Genomic DNA, 17,943 nt, shown 5'->3' with positions numbered 1-17,943 from the left:
ATGACAGTTTACATAATTTAACGTAATTTAGGCTTATAGTTTTTCCTCATGTATAATTTACAGATAGAGTTGAGACTATGGACTGTCAATAGTGACATCAAAATATGGTGAATTGGAACCCATGCACAGATTCTAATCTAGGGCAGGGTTACCCACACTTGTTCCTGGGGGCCTCCCCTGGGTGTACGTTTTGGTTTTTGCCCTAGCACTACACAGCTGATTCAAATAACCAACTCATCATCAAGCTTTGATTATTTGAATCAGCTGTGTAGTGCCTGGGCCAACACCAAAACGTGCACCCAGGGGGCCCCAGGACCAAGTTTGGGAAACCCTGATCTAGGGTATAAAACCCTCAATGGTAATTGGTATGTGTAGGCCTACTCATTGTCAAACTAATACCATTAAAGGAAAAAAAAGTTAGTCACTCTAGAACATGTTAGAATGCTTACGCTAGTCTTGTCATCAACGAGAGGTGCGTGTGTGATTGTTTTTGCTGTGCCGGAGAGAGCATTATCGAATCCAAGAGATGGTGCATGCTAGACCCTTCAGAAAGTATTCATACCCCTTGACTCATTACACATTTTGTTGTTACAGCCTGAAATCAGAATTTATTAAATAGTTTTTTTCCCCTTACCCATCTACACACAATAACCCATAACAACAACGTGAAAACATGTTTGTAGAAATGTTAGCAAATTTATTGAAAATGAAATACAGAAATATTGAATTTACATAAGTATTCACGCCCCTGAGTCAATACTTTGTAGAAGCACCTTTAGGCAGCAATTACATCTGTGAGTCTTTCTGAGGTTGTAAAAGCTTTCCACACCTGGATTGTGCAACATTTCCCTTGTTATTTTCAACATTCTTCAAGCTCTGTCAAATTGGTTGTTGATCATTGCTAGACAAGCATTTTCAGGTCTTCCCATAGATTTTCAAGTAGATTTAAGTCAAAACTCGGCCACTCAGGAACATTCACTGTCTTTTTGGTAGGTAACTCCAGTGAAGATTTGGCCTTGTGTTTTAGGTTATTGTCCTGCTGAAAAGTTCATTAATCTCCCAGTGTCTGGTGGAAAGCAGACTGAACCAGGTTTTCCTCTAGGATTTTTCCTGTGCTTAGCTCCATTCCATTTATTTTTTATCCTGAACAATTCCCCAGTCCTTAACGATTACAAGCATACCCATAACGTGATGCAGCTACCACTATGCTTGAAAATATGGAGAGTGGTACTCAGTAATATGTTGGATTGGATTTGCCCCAAACATATCACTTTGTATTCAGGACAAAAAGTTAATTGCTTTACGACAATTTTTGCAGTATTACTTCAGTGCCTTGTTTCAAACAGGATGCATGTTTTGAAATATTCGTATTTTGTACAAGCTTCCTTCTTTTCACTCTGTCAATTAGGTTAGTATTGTGGAGTAACTACAATGTTGTTCATCCATCCTCAGTTTTCCCCTATCACAGCCATTAAACTCTGTATCGGTTTTAGTCACCATTGGTCTTATGATGAAATCCTCGCCGTCAACTGAGTTAGGAAGGACACATGTGTCTTTGTAGTGGCTGGGTGTATTGATACACCATCCAAAGTGTAATTAATAACTTCACCATGCTCAAAGGGATATTCAATGTCTGCTTTATTGTTTATTTTTACCCATCTACCAATAGGTGCCCTTCTTTGCGAGGCATTGGAAAACCTTACTGGTGTTTGTGGTTGAGTTTGTGTTTGAAATTCACAGCTCGCCTGAGGGACCTTACAGATAATAGTGTTTTTTTCCAAATAAAATAAAATGTTATTTGTCACATGCGCCAAATACAACAGGTGTAGTAGACCTTACAGCGAAATGCTTACTTACAAGCAACAATGCAAGAAAAATACATGTTGAATAAAAAATAGATGAGTAAAATGTTTCTTTTTTAAAATAAAGATTTATTTAAAGAGCAGCAGTAAAATAACTGTACAGGGGGTACCGGTACATGGTCAATGTGTGGTGGCACAGGTTAGTCGAGGTAATATGTACATATGTAACGGATGTGAAATGGCTAGCTAGTTAGCGGGTACGCGCTACTAGCGTTTCAATCAGTTACGTCACTTGCTCTGAAACCTAGAAGTAGTGTTGCACCTTGCTCTGCAAGGGCCGTGGCCTTTGTGGAGCGATGGGTAACGATGCTTCGTGGGCGACCGTTGTTGATGTGTGCAGAGGGTCCCTGGTTCGCGCCCGTGTCGGGGCGAGGGGACGCCGTAAAGTTATACTGTTACATTGATGCTGTTGACCCGGATCACTGGTTGCTGCGGAAAAGGAGGAGGTTGAAAGGGGGGTGAGTGTAACGGATGTGAAATGGCTAGCTACTTAGCGGGTACGCGCTACTAGCGTTTCAATCAGTTACGTCACTTGCTCTGAAACCTAGAAGTAGTGTTGCACCTTGCTCTGCAAGGGCCGCGGCTTTTGTGGAGCGATGGGTAACGATGCTTCGTGGGTGACTGTTGTTGATGTGTGCAGAAGGTCCCTGGTTCGCGCCCGTGTCGGGGCGAGGGGACGGTTTAAAGTTATACTGTTACACATATAGGTAGAGTTAAAGTGACTATGCATAGATAATAAACAGAGAGTATTGGCGCTCCGGTACCGCTTGCCGTGCGGTAGCAGAGAGAACAGTCTATGACTCGGGTGGCTGGAGTCTTTGATGATTTTTAGGGCCTTCCTCTGACACTGCCTGGTATACAGGTCCTGGATGGCAGGAAGCTTGGCCCCAGTGATGTACTGGGTCGGACACACTACCCTCTGTAGTGCCTTACAGTCGGAGGCCAAGCAGTTGCCATACCAGGCAGTGATGGTAGTGATGCAACCACAGCCCCATCGATGAGAATGGGGGCATCATTCAAAAATCATGTTAAACACCATAAATGCACACGGAGTGAGTCCATGCAACTTATTATGCAACTTATTATATGACTTGTTAAGCACCTTTTTACTCCTGATCATATTTAGGCTCGCCATAACAAAGGGGTTGAATACTTATTGACTCAAGACATTTCAGCTTTTCATGTTTAATTAATTTATTAAAAAACATAAATCAACTTTGATACAATGGGGTACTGTGTGTAGGCCATTGCATTTTAAAAAGCATTTAATCTATTTCAAATTCAGGCTGTAACACAACAAAATGTGGAAAAAGTAAAGAGGTGTGAACACTTTCTGAAGTACATTCGTAAAGTATTCAGACCCCTTCACTTTTCCCACATTTTGTTATTTTACAGCCTTATTCTAAAATGTATAAAATTATTTTTTCCCTCATCAATCTACAAACAATACCACATAATAACAAAGTGAAAACAGTTTTTTTGAAGTTTTACATGACTATTTAGATCCTTTGCTATGAGACTCTAAATTGAGCTCAGGTGCATCCTTTTTTCCGTTGATCATCCTTGAAATGTTTCTACAACGTCATTGGAGTCCACCTGTCGTATATTCAATTGGTTGGACATGATTTGGAAAGGTACACACCTGTTTATATAAGGTCCCACAGTTGACAGTGCATGTCAGAGTAAAAACCAAACCATAATGTCGAAGGAATTGTCCGTAGAGCTCCGAGACAGGATTGTGTTGAGGCTCAGATCTGGGGAAGGGTGCCAAAAAATATCTGCAGCATTGAAGGTCCTCAAGAACACAGTTGCCTCCATCATTCTTAAATGGAAAAAGTTTAGAACCTCCAAGACTCTTCCTAGAGCTGGCTACCCCACCAATCTGAGCAATTGGGGGAGAAGGGCCTTGGTCAAGGAAGTGACCAAGAACCCGATGGTCACTCTGACAGGATGGGAGGACCTTCCAGAAGGACAACCATCTCTGCAGCTCTCCACCAATCAGACCTTTATGGTAGAGTGGCCAGATGGAAGCCACTCCTCAGTAAAAGGCACATGACAGCCCGCTTGGAGTTTGCCAAAAGGAACCTCATGACTCTCAGACCATGAGAAACAAGATTCTCTGGTCTGATGAAACCAGGATTGAAGTTTTTGGACTGAATGCCAAGCGTCACGTCTGAAACCTGGCATGATCACTACAGTGAATCATGGTGGTGGCAGCATCATGCAGTGGGGATGTTTTTCAGCAGCAGGGAGACTAGTCACGATCGAGGGAAAGATGAACGGAGCAAAGTACAGAGAGATCCTTGATGAAAACCTGCTCCAGCCAAGACAACGCAGGAGTGGATTCGGAAAAAAGTCTCTGAATGTCCTTGAGTGGCCCAGCCAGAGCCCGGACTTGAACCTGATCAAACATCTCTGGAGAGACCTGAAAATAGCTGTGCAGCAGCTAGAGGATCTGAGAGGATGAGAGATCTGAGAGGATCTGCAGAGAAGAATGGGAGGAAGTCCCCAAATACAGGTGTGACAAGCATGTAGCGTCATGTAATCACTGCCAAACGTGCTTCAACAAAGTACTGAGTAAAGGGCCTGAATACCTATGTGAAATTTCAGTTTTTTATTTTTAATAAATTTGCAAACATTTCTAAAAACCTGTTTTTGCTTTGTCTTTATGGGGTATTGTGTGTAGATTGATGAGGGGGAAACAATGTAATACATTTTAGAATAAGGCTGTAACGTAACAATATGTAAAAAGTCAAGGGTTCTGAATACTTCACGAATGCACTGTATATGGCTCTGATGCATGCTACACGAATTAATGGGAAGGATAGACAATCCAAAATTATGATAATCTAGATTTCTCAATCACTAGGTATTGAGGCATTTTCCTAAACTGGATCTTTGCATCATAAAGGCTACTGTGGTACAGTACACTTGCATTTGACTGTTGATGACGATGACATCACTATTGATTTGATCATGTCAGTTCTGATTGTATCCTTGATCAAAGCTTTGGAAGGAATATAAGTGTGTGGCTGATCTTAGTTTCATTCAAGGCACAATCTGGGATATTACCTGCTGTTCAATTGTCATTTCAATTAGCATGTCGTATTGTAGGGAACTTAGACTAACACCCAGCCATCTCGTCAAGAGACTCAGGATTGAGTTGGGCTACCCCCGAATTCATTATGTTGGTGTTAGAAGTGGGATGGTTCCCTGGTATGGCCATTGAAAGTATGGGCACAAGGGAAGTGTGAGAGTGAAGCATGGGGACATGTTTTTAGAATGAAGGGCGTTGAGTAGTGACCTTGGAACAACACCTTACCTGGACCTATTTGTGTAATGCATAAGGTGTTGGACTAACAGTCACATGGACCTGGGTTTGGATTTGAGAGTGGTTACATTTCCCCAGCACCATCCCTTAACTTTATACCAAACCAAACCTTAGAATTGTGGCTTTAAAGAGATTTGTAGCCGTGATCAGATGAAGCTTTAGTGCTATTTTGTTCTGAAAGGTCTTCATGCATAATGCTGATGTATCTCATGGTGATAAGCTTTTGGGCAATATCATATCAACATTGGATCCCAAGCCAGTCACTGTTTTATGAAAATTATCAATAAACTCAACGACATTGGCATGGTTATGGTTCTCAAGGGAACACTAACCATGCTTTCCATGTAAACACTTGACTGACTAGCCATCATGATCTCCTGATCCCTATTCAGTTCAGACGATATTCGAGGGGATTAAATAATGAATGAATCCAGAGTAGATGACAAAAATCTTATAAAGAAAATGTCTGGGAACATCTCTTCAGTGTAGCCAAAGGATGATAGACAAAAAAAATACTATACATTGCACTGGCATGTGCCATTTTTTTATTTAATTAGCTTTTTTTATTTAACAAAATTACATTTTGTGTTTTCTGAGAGAAATGACATTCGTTGTCCAATTTCTGTTATGGTTGTGTAATCCAAAAGTGTATAATTTTCAATTTTTTATGTAAAAAATATCTTACAAAAAGGTAAACAACAAACTATTATGTGCAATTAAATGTGATGAGAGAATGCTGTGAATAAAATTACATAGCACCCTGTATGTTAATTTATCTACACTTGTGTCGTCATCAAGTGAAAACGTGACTTCAAACAGGAACCATAGGAAGGAAGGCGAATAAATCAAGATGGCGTTCCACTATGAAGCATGAAAGAGATTTCGATTCCAATTCCAATAACATTTATTTTAATATAAAGTTTGAAGAAGGTGTCTTTGCTTTGAGGTGTACGTACGTTTTTGGAGAAGCAAGACGGAGCAGATAATACGGGTAAGGGGGTTAATGGAAGATGTTATCTCAGTTTTCTTTCAGGGGCGGTGGCGGAGAGGGAGTGAACTAGACAGCACTGTTTAGTGCAGGCCACCAAACTAACATTAGCTAACTAACGTTACCTAAAATGTCCGCATCGAATATTCTTTATTTCTGATTGTATTCCTAGCTAGCTATGTTCCAGACTTTCAGTTAAGGTTTACGTTAACTTGTGGGTTATTTTGTGTCAGCTATCTAGCTAACGTTAGCTGGTCATGAAAAAGTTAGTTAGCTCATTTGTAGCTAACGTATTAATGTTAGCTAACTAGCTATAGGAGTCTGACTAAATTACCGTCCTATGCTATGTTAGCCTGCTGTCTTTATCCTCTTGAATTATCTTAATCCAACAGTTACTCGCCACTTGTTTTCCAAGGATAAAGCACTCAAAATACCAGCTAACTAGGTCGATAGTCACAAGCTGAGACAACCGAGCTAGCTGTCTACAGTCAGTAAGGGGTACTTTTATAGCCATTCTGACATCTAGAAAATACACCTTACTGACTGTGGACTGTCATAGTTAGTTACGTTTTCGAGTACGTTCTTTACACATCACATCTATTTCATTAATTAATTACTTAGCTAGTTACTGGAATGTTACTTCATAAAAAGTTGTAGCTACTCTTGCTACCTCTGTGGATGAGTCATGCAAGTATGACTCGTTCAATGTTTCCAAGATGAGATTACAGTTGGCTAGCTATAGCTGCTTGAAAATGTCACGTGTTTTTGTTGATTAGGGTTTGAGTTAAGTGCACTAAAATATGTTGCTAAGGACGGGTGGCCATTGCATCGACTGTCATTGCATCGACATTCCGACTGATCGAGCTATATTTTGCTCCATGGTACGCTGATGAGTCCACCCATGACTTTATTTACTTATTTTTATTTCACTTTTATTTAGCCAGGTAGGCTAGTTGAGAACAAGTTCTCATTTACAACTGCGACCTGGCCAAGATAAAGCAAAGCATTGCGACACAAACAACAACACAGTTACACATGGAATAAACAAGCGTACAGTCAATAACACAATAGAGAAAAATAAGTCTATATACAGTGTGTGCAAATGGCGTGAGGAGGTAAGGCAATAAATAGGCCATAGTAGCGAAGTAATTACAATTTAGCAAATTAACACTGGAGTGATAGATGAGCAGATGGTGATGTGCAAGTAGAAATACTGGTGAGCAGAAAAGTAAATAAAAACAATATGGGGATGAGGTAGGTAGATTGGGTGGGCTATTTACAGATGGGCTATGTACAGCTGCAGTGATCGGTTAGCTGCTCAGATAGCTGATGTTTAAAGTTGGGGAGGGAAATATGTCTCCAGCTTCAGCGATTTTATTTATTTTGTTTTATTTTTTTTGCAATTCGTTCCAGTCATTGGCAGCAGAGAACTGGAAGGAAAGGTGGCCAAATGAGGTGTTGGCTTTGGGGATGACCAGTGAGATATACCTACTGGAGCGCATGCTACAGGTGGGTATTATCGTGACCAGTGAGCTAAGGCGGAGCTTTACCTAGCATAGACTTATAGATGACCTGGCGCCAGTGGGTCTGGCGACGAATATGTAGCGAGGGCCAGCCGACGAGAGCATACAGGTCGCAGTGGTGGGTGGTGTATGGGGCTTTGGTGACAAAATGGATGGCCCTGTGATAGACTGCATCCAGTTTGCTGAGTAGAGTATTGGAAGCTATTTTGTACATGACATCGCTCAAGTCGAGGATCGGTAGGATAGTCAGTCAGTTTTATGAGGGTATGTTTGGTGGCATGAGTGAAGGATGCCTTGTTGCGAAATAGGAAGCCGATTCTAGATTTAATTTTGGATTGGAGATGTTTAATATGTGTCTGGAAGGAGAGTTTACAGTCTAGCCAGACACCTAGGTATTTGTAGTTGTCCACATATTCTAAGTCAGAACTGTCCAGAGTAGTGATGCTTGTCGGGCGGGCAGGTGCAGGCAGCAAACGGTTGAAAAGCATGCATTTGGTTTTACTAGCATTTAAGAGCAGTTGGAGGCCACGGAAGGAGTGTTGTAATGACATTGAAGCTCGTTTGGAGGTTAGTTAATACAGTGTCCAAAGAAGGGCCAGATGTATACAGAATGGTGTCATCTGCTTAGAGGTGGATCAGGGAATCACCCGCAGCAAGAGCGACATCTTTGATATATACAGAGAAAAGAGTCGGCCCGAGAATTGAGCCCTGTGGTACCCCCCCATAGAGACTGCCAGAGGTCCGGACAACAGGCCCTCCGATTTGACACACTGAACTCTATCAGAGAAGTAGTTGGTGAACCAGGCGAGGCAGTCATTTGAGAAACCAAGGCTGTTGAGTCTGCCGATAAGAATACGGTGATTGACAGAGTTGAAAGCCTTGGCCAGGTCGATGAAGACGGCTGCACAGTACTGTCTTTTATCGATGACGATTATGATATCGTTTAGTACCTTGAGCGTGGCTGAGGTGCACCCGTGACCAGCTCTGAATCCGGATTGCATAGCAGAGAAGGTGCGGTGGTATTCGAAATGGGCAGTGATCTGTTTATTAACTTGGCTTTTGAAGACTTTAGAAAGGCAGGGCAGGATGGATATAGGTTTATAACAGTTTGGGTCTAGAGTGTCACCTCCATTGAAGAGGGGGATGACCGCGGCAGCTTTCCAATCTTTAGGGATCTCAGACGACTTGCCTAAAAAGTGTTGTGATCCCGAAGTATGAACTGCTTCTGGTGGCCTTCTTACATAACAGTAAACAGTGTTTTAAAAATGTGTGCAGTCTGGTTTTCTTAATATAAGGAATTTGATGTGTACCTTTTTACTTAGTACTTTTCCCACCATTGTACATTTTAAAACCAGGTGCTTTTAAACTTTTACTCAAGTAGTATTTTACTGGGTGACTTAAACTTTTAATTTAGTCATTTTAGGGCACTGAGTGGCGCAGTGCTCTAAGGTACTGCAGTGCTAGAGGCGTCACTACACACCTGTGTTCGATCCCGGGCTGTATTACAACTGGCTGCGATCGGGAGTCCCATAGGGCGGCGCACAAGTGTTGTCTGGGTTAGGGGAGGGTTTGGCGGGGTATTCCGTCATTGTAAATTAGAATTAGTTCTTAATTGACTTGCCTAGTTAAATAAATAAATACATATATGGGGTACTAGTACAGAGTGGATTTTTCCTGGGTTATGAGGAAATTTAGGTAAATATTTACATATACAGTGCCTTCAGAAAGTATTCACACTTGACTTTTTCCACATTTCCTTGTTACAAATTGGGATTAATGTATTTAATTGTTATTCTTTTTCATCAATCTACACACAATTCTCTGTCAAAGTGGAATGAATGTTAACATTTGTAAAACATATATGGGGAAAAAAATGGTATTAGGTAAGTGTCTATTTTCAAGCAGTCAGCTAACTTTAAAAAATAAATGTATTTAACCTTTTATTTAACTAGACGGCTGCAGTTAAGAACAAATTCTTATTTACAATGATGGCCTACCAGGGAACAGTGCCTTGTTCAGGGGCAGAACAACATATTTGTTTTACCTTGTCAGCTCGGGGATTCGATCTAGCAACCTTTTGGTTACTGGCCCAAAGCTCTAACCACTGCCACCCCAGGTGACTAGGCCACTCGGGAAAATTCACTGTCTTGGAAAGCAGCTCATGTAGATTTGGCCTTGTGTTTTAGGTTGTCCTGCTGAAAGGTGAATTCATCTCAGTGTCTGGTGGAAAGCAGACTGAACCCGGTTTCCACTAGGATTTTGCCTGTGCTTAGCTTCATTGTGTATTTATTTTTATTTTTTTCCCCCCAGTCTATTCCCCAGTCCATAATGATTACAAGCATACCCATAATATGATGCAGTCACCACTATGTTTGAAGATAGACTGTTCTCTCTGCTACCGCATTGCAAACAGTACCGGAGCGCTAAGTCTGGGACCAAAAGGCTCCTGAACAGCTTCTACCCCCAAGTCATAAGAATGCTAAATAGTTAACCAAATACGTTACATGACCAAATGTATGTGGACACGTGCTTGTCGAACATCTCATTCCAAAATCATGGGCATTAACGTGGAGTTGGTCCTCCCCTTTGCTGCTATAACAGCCTCAACTCTTCTGGGAAGGCTTTCCACTAGATGTTGGAACATTGCTGCGGGGACTTGCTTCCATTCAGCCACGAGCATTAGTGAGGTCGAGCACTGATGTTGGCCAATTAGGTCTGGCTCGCAGTCGGCGTTCCAATTCATCCCAAAGGTGTTTGATAGGGTTGAGGTCAGGTCTCTGTGCAGGTCAATCAAGTTCTTCCACACCGATCTCGACAAACCATTTCTGTGTGGACCTCGCTTTGTGCACAGGGGCATTGTCATGCTGAAACAGGAAAGGGCCTTCCCCGAACTGTTGCCACAAAGTTGGAAGCACAGAATTGTCTAGAATGTCATTGTATGCTGTAGCATTAAGATTTCCCTTCACTGGAACTAAGGGGTCTAGCCCGAACCATGAAGAACAGCTCCAGACCATTATGCCTCCTCCACCAAACTTTACAGTTGGCACGGATTTGGGGCTGGTGGCATTCTCCTGGCATCAGCCAAACCTAGATTTGTCTGTTGGATGGTGAAGCGTGATTCATCACTCCCGAGAACGCGTTTTCTCTGCTTCAGAATCTAATGGCGGCGAGCTTTACACCACTCCAGCCGATGCTTGGCATTGTTCATGGTGCTCTTAGGCTTGTGTGTGTGGCTGCTCAGCCGTAGACACCCATTTTATGAAGCTCCCGATGAACAGTTCTTGTGCTGACATTGCTTGCAGAGGCAGTTTGGAACTCGGTAGTGAATGTTGCAACCGAGGACTGATGATTTTTGCATGCTACAGCACTTGGCTATCCCGTTCTGTGAGCTTGTGTGGCCTACCACTTCACGGCTGAGCTGTTGTTGCTCCTTTTCTGTGAGCTTGTGTGAGCTTGTTTCCACTTCACAATAACAGCACTTAGTTGACCGGGGCAGCTCTAGCAGGGCATACATTTGTCAGACTTGTTGGAAAGGTGGCATCCTAAGACTGCACCACATTGAAAGTCACTGAGCTCTTCGGTAAGGCCATTCTACTGCCCATGTTTGTCTATGGAGATTGCATGGCTGTGTGCTACATTTTTATACACCTATCAGCAACAGTTGTGGCTGAAATATCAGAATCCACTCATTTGAAGGGGTGTCCACATACTTTTGTGTGTATAGATAGTCCAGGTAGCTACATTCTACTGTCTGCATCGACTCCTTTTTGACTCTGCACACATAATGGACGACACATAATGGACGACACACACACATGCACACACACATGCACACTCGTCACACACTTCCACACTCATCACATATGCTGCTGCTACTGCCTATCTATCCTATTGCCTCATCACTTTACCACTACGGCCCTACCTACAATACCTTCAGAAAGTAATCGCACCCTTTGACTTTTTCCACATTTTGTTGTTACAGCCTGAATTTAAAATGGATGGAATTGCATTTAACTGACCAACACACCATTTTAATGTCAGTGTTAAGTTATTTCAATCAATAAGTATTCAACCCCTTTTATGGCATGCCTTAAAAAAATGTGCTTAACAATTCAGAAGTTACGTGTACAATAAGTGTTTAACATGATTTTTGAATGACTACCTCATCTCTATACCCCACACATACAATTATCTATTAGGTCCCTCAGTCGTGCTGTGAATTTCAACCACCAGGAAGGTTTTCCAATGCTCGCAAAGAAGGGCACCTATTGGTAGATGGGTAAAAATAAACAATAAAGCAGACATTGAATATCCCTTTGAGCATGGGGAAGTCATCAATACACCCAGTCACTACGAAGATACATGTGTCCTTCCTAACTCAGTTGACGGAGAGGATTTCATCATAAGACCCATGGTGACTAAAACAGATTGAGGTTAATGGCTGTGATATGAGAACTGAGGATGGATCAACAACATTGTAGTTACTCCACCATACTAACCTAAATGACAGAGTGAAAAGAAGGAAGACTGTTCAGAATTAAAATATTCCAATACATGCATCCTGTTTGCAACAAGTAATAATGCAAAAAATGTGCAAAGCAATTAACATTTAGTCCTGAATGCAAATGTATGTTTAGGGCAAATTCAACACAATGCATTAGAGTATCATTCTCCATATTTTCAAGCATAGTGGTGGTTGCATCGTGCTATGGGTATGCTTGTAATCATTAAGAACAGGGGAGTTTTTCAGGATTAAAAAATAAACTGAATGGAGCTAAGCACAGGCAAAATGTTAGATGGAAACCTGTTTGTCTGCTTTCCACCAGGCACAGGATGATGAATTCACCTTTCATCAGGACAATAACATAAAACACAAGGCAAATCTACACAAGTTGCTTACCAAGAAGACTGAATGTTCCTGAGTGGCTGATATTTTCAAGTAGATGTTAGTCAACTCTGTCAAAGTGGTTGTCTAGCAATTATCAACAACCATTTGACAGAGCTTGAAGAATATTACAAAGAATAATGGGCTAATGTTGCACAATACAGGTGTGGAAAGCTCTTCGACTCATCCAGAAAGACTCACAGCTGTAATTGCAGCTAAAGGTGCTTCTACAAAGTATTAATTCAGGGGTGTGAATACTTATGTAAATTCTGTATTTCATTTTCAATACACTTGCTTAAATGTCAAACTTGTTTTTACTTTGTCATTATGGGGTATTGTGTGTAGCTGGGTGAGAAAATAAGTCCAGGGGTATAAATACTTTCTGAAGGCACTGTAATATGCCCCTATGGACATACCACTGTGTTTCTACAAAGGGGGCCTGTATGGTAGCTTTTTGGGAGAGGGGGCTCCCCAGTTGCCTGGCTACTCAGACTCCTTGCTCCGGCCAAACACTATGCCACACAATACGGACGTTGATTTCTTCTCCGCAATGTGTCTGGATCTGAGTACCTCCCCAAACACTTTACCGAATGCAAACACATTCGGTGGCCATCTGATTGGTCCAGCAACGATGGGTCGGGCCAGAGCTAGAACACACGTGCGTAAAGCGGCAGTTTGAAAATTCATCATTGACTATGATACTCAGATTGGTTAGGCTATCCAATCGTTGATGACTTTGTTTTGTACAACGCCACTTGTCACCACAAACGACTAATATGATGTCCGACTAAAGTATGTAGTGAATGACAGAGCAGCTGAATAATTTAGTGTTAGTCGTCAGGCTAGATCCCCAGCAGCACAAATGATCATAATGCTGCTCTGGTCACGTAGGTACAGGTTGGGATATAGTTTAGTGTGTTCGGGAAGTATTCAGACCCCTTGACTTTTTCCACATTTTGTTATTGATGAGGATTTTATTTTATTTTAATCCAACTACAAACACTACCCTGTAATGACAAAGTGAAAACAGGTTTTTAGAAGTTTTTGCAAATTCATAAAAATAAAAAAAAACTTATTTACGTAAGGAAAGGGGGATACCTAGTCAGTTGTCCAACTGAAATGTGTTTTCTGCATTTAACCCAACTCCTCTGAATCAGAGATGTGCGTTAATCGACATCCACGTCTTCGACGCCCGGGGGTACAGTGGGTTAACTGCCTTGCTCAGGGGCAGAACGACAGATTTTTTTTTTTACCTTGTCAGCCTCGGGGATACGATCCAGCAACCTTCCGGTTTCTGGCCCAATGCTCTAACCACCTGCCACCCCATAAGTATTCAGACCCTTTGCTATGAAACTCGAAATTGCTCAGGTGCGTCCCGTTTCTGTTGATCATCATCCTTGAAATGTTCCTACAACTTGGAGTTTCACCTCTGGTAAATTCAATTGATTGGACTAGATTTGGAAAGGTGCTCACACCTGTCTATATAAGGTCCCACAGTTGACAGTGCATGTCAGAGCAAAACCCAAGCCATGAGGTCGAAGGAATTGTCCGTAGAGCTCTGAGACAGGATTGTGTCTTGGCACAGATCTGGGGAAGGGTATCAAAATAATTCTGCAGCATTGAAGGTCCCCAAGAACATCCTTCTTAAATGGAAGAAGTTTGGAACCACCAATACTCTTCCAAGAGCAGGCAGCCTGGCCAAACTGAGCAATTGGGGGGAATGGCCTTGGTCAGGGAGGTGACCAAGAACTTGATGGTCACTCTGACAGCGCTCCAGAGTTCTTCTGTGGAGATGGTTGTCCTTCTGGAAGGTTCTCCCATCTCTGCAGCACTCCACCAATCAGGCCGTTATGGTAGAGTGGCCAGATAGAAGCCACTCCTCAGTAAAAGGCACACGACAGGCCGCTTGGAGTTTACCTAAATACTTTCAGACCATGAGAAACAAGATTCTCTGGTCAGATGAAACAGAGTGAACTATTTGGCCTGAATGCCAAGCGTCAAGTCTGAAACCTGGCACTATCACCGCAGTGAGACATGGTGGTGGCAGCATCATGCAGTAGGAATCTTTTTCAATGGCAGGGACTGAGATGCTAGTCAGGATTGAGGGAAAGATGAACGGAGCAAAGTGCAGCGATATCCTTGATGAAAACCTGCTCCAGAGCGCTCAGGACCTCAGACTGGACCGAAGGTTCACCTTCCAGCAGGACTACGACCCTAAGCACACACCCAAGACAACGCAGGAGTGGCTTCAGGACAAGTCTCAATATCCTTGCGTCGCCCAGACAGAACCCGAACTTGAACCCGATCGAACATCTCTGGAGAGACCTGAAAATAGGTTGGATGGGGAGCATTGCTGCACAGCTGACAGCTTGAGGATCTGCAGAGAAGAATGGGAGAGACTCCCCAAATACAGGCGTGCCAAGCTTTATCCTAGTCTTCGAGGCTGTAATTACTGCCAAACGTGCTTCAACAAAGTACTGAGTAAGGGTCTCAATACTTATGTAAATGTGTTTCTTTTTCTGGATTAAACATTTCTTTGCAAAAATGTATACTACCGTTCAAAAGTTTGGGGTCACTTAAGCTAAATATGTCTGTCAAATTTTTTTTAAATAACAAAATTGATCAGAATAGTGTTTATTATTATTATTTAACCTTTATTTAACCAGGAAGGGCTCATTGAGATTTAAAATCTCTTTCAAGAGCGTCCTGGCCAAGATAGGCAGCAAACTACAAGTAATCTAGTAAAAATTCACAAGAGTTTAACAAAATTAAAAACATTGACAGGTCAGGGAATCAGTCTCAAGATCATTCATCAGTGATTTAAAAATACCAATCGGGATAAGTTCTTCCAGTTTAAAAGTATTTTGTAAGGCGTTCCAAGACGATGGCGCAGAGTACATAAAAGCCCTTTTACCAAATTCAGTTCGGACATTTGGAACAGTTAGCAGGTCCAGCGAACAAACCGAGTACCCACCACATTTCGGAACAATAAAAATGCCCAAATAAAAAGGTAGTAAACCCAAAATGGCTTTGTAAATAAAATTATACCAGTGACTGAGCCTACAAGTGACTAGAGAAGACCAGCCAACCCTGGTATACAAAGTGCAGTGGTGTGTAAGGGTTTTGCAGTTTAAAATAAATCTCAGTGCCATGGTAAAGGGTGTCAATTGATCTCAAACACTGAGCGGAAGCATTCATATATCAAATATTCCCGTTGTCTGGTAAAGGCATAAATGTAGCTGATACTAGCCTCCTTCTGGCTTCAAAAGAAAAACAGGCCTTATTCCTAAAATAAAATCCCAATTTCAGCTTAAATTGTTTTGTAAGTTGTTGAATATGCAATTTAAAAGAGGCCGTCATAAATTAAAATTCCAAGATATTTATATGAGGTTACAGTCAATGCCCTGACAGTTAATAATAGGTGAAAAGTTCAGAGGTCTATTTCTTGCTTTAGAAAACACCATTAGTTTAGTTTTGCCAGTATTGAGGATAAGCTTCAATTGACACAAGGTATGTTGAACAGTATAAAAAGTATTTTGCAACTTCTGGAAAGCTTTTGTAAGAAACGAGGCATAACAGTATCAGCATAAAAATGAAGTTGCGCATTTTGGACATTTTTGTCAATTGTTTTTTATATAAATAGTGAATAAGAGAGGACCAAGGACAGAGCCTTGGGGCACACCATTACAGACAGACAATTTAACAGACATGAGTCCATTAAATTGAGTGCACTGAGTTCTATCAGACAGTTAGCAAACCATGCAACTGCATGCTCCGAAAGACCTACACTCGACAATCTCTGCCTTAGTATAGCATGATCAATTGTATCAAAAGCCTTAGAGATCAATAAAAAGTGAGACACAGTGCTGTTTTTTGTCAAGGGCTACAGTGATATCATTTAAAACCATGGCTGCTGTAATTGTGCTATGCTTCTTCCTGAACCCCTATTGGTACATTGATCAAATAAAAAGTAAGTAAATTAAAGTTAGTAAATAAAAACTCTTTTAGCTGTTCACTCACGGGTTTCAAGTATTTTCACCAGGGGTGACAGCATTGAGATTGTCCTATAATTATTTAAAAGAGTTGGATCTCCCCCTTTTAAAAGTGGTAGGACAAATGCTGATTTCCAGATCTTTGGAATTTCATTATGTTCCAGGGTGTGTAGACATTCTTAATGTTGTAAGTGACTATTGTAGCTGGAAACAGAATATTTTTTTAAATGGAATATCTACATAGGCGTACAGAGGCCCATTATCATCAACCATCACTCCTGTGTTCCAATGGCATGTTGTGTTATGTAATCCAAATTTATAATTTTAAAAGGCTAATTGATCATTAGACAACCTTTTTGCAATTATATTAGCAGACGCCTCAAGTCCTCAACTGGCAGCTTCATTAAATAATACCCGCAAAACACCAGTCTCAACGTCAACAGTGAAGAGGCGACTCCAGGATGCTGGCCTTCAAGGCAGAGTTCCTCTGTCCAGTGTGCGTTCTTTTGCCCAGCTTAATATTTTCTTTTTATCGGCCAGTCTGAGATGGCTTTTTCTTTGCAACTCTGCCTAGATGGCCAGCCTCCCGGAGTCGCCTCTTCACTGTTGACGTTGAGACTGGCGTCTTGCGGGTACTATTTAATGAAGCTGCCAGTTGAGGACTTGTGAGGCGTCTGTTTCTCAAACTAGACACGCTAATGTACTTGTCCTCTTGCCCAGTTGTGTACCGGGGCCTCCCACTCTTTCCAATCTGGTTAGAGCCAGTTTGCGCTGTTCTGTGAAGGGAGTAGTACACAGCGTTGTATGAGATCTTCAGTTTCTTGGCAATTTCTCGCATGAAATAGACTGACGAGTTTCAGAAGAAAGTTATTTGTTTCTGGCCATTTTGAGCCTGTAATCGAACCCACAAATGCTGATGCTCCAGATACTCAAGTAGTCTAAGGCCAGTTTTATTGCTTCTTTAATCAGAAAAATAGTTTTCAGCTGTGCTAACATAATTGCAGAAGGGTTTTCTAATGATCAATTAGCCTTTTTAAAATGATAAACTTGGATTAGTTAACACAACGTGCCATTGGAACACAGGAGTGATGGTTGCTGTTAATTGGCCTCTACGCCTATGTAGATAGTCCAATCGAAAATCAGCCGTTTCCAGCTACAATAGTCATTTACAACATTAACAATGTCTACACTGTATTTCGGATCAATTTGATGTTATTTTAATAGACAACGTGCTTTTCTTTCAAAAACAAGGACGTTTCTAAGTGACTACAAACTTTTGAACGGTAGTGTATAACCTGTTTTTGCTTTGTCATTATGGGGTATTGTCTAGATTGAGGGGATTTTTTTTATTGATTTTAGAAT

At 41.5% G+C, this 17,943-nt stretch overlaps 1 protein-coding gene across 3 annotated transcripts in view; it reads left to right on the top strand.

Moving 5' to 3' along the window:
* The first annotated feature begins 5,992 nt into the window (after positions 1-5,992).
* The window catches only part of LOC139536173 (ubiquitin-associated protein 1-like), a 29,186-nt gene continuing 17,235 nt past the window's right edge, over positions 5,993-17,943 (top strand). Inside the window, exons 1-2 of one of the 3 annotated variants that reach the window (XM_071336430.1) lie at positions 5,993-6,184; positions 7,595-7,690. The gene's annotated coding sequence lies outside the window, so the exon portion shown is untranslated. The remainder of the gene's footprint in view (positions 6,185-7,594; positions 7,691-17,943) is intronic. The other 2 variants (XM_071336432.1, XM_071336429.1) reach the window with 2 other exon arrangements.

The sequence above is a fragment of the Salvelinus alpinus genome, chromosome 12 (assembly GCF_045679555.1).
Source record: "Salvelinus alpinus chromosome 12, SLU_Salpinus.1, whole genome shotgun sequence".
Classification (NCBI taxonomy): domain Eukaryota; kingdom Metazoa; phylum Chordata; class Actinopteri; order Salmoniformes; family Salmonidae; genus Salvelinus; species Salvelinus alpinus.
This window is presented reverse-complemented; position numbering and strand designations above follow the sequence as displayed.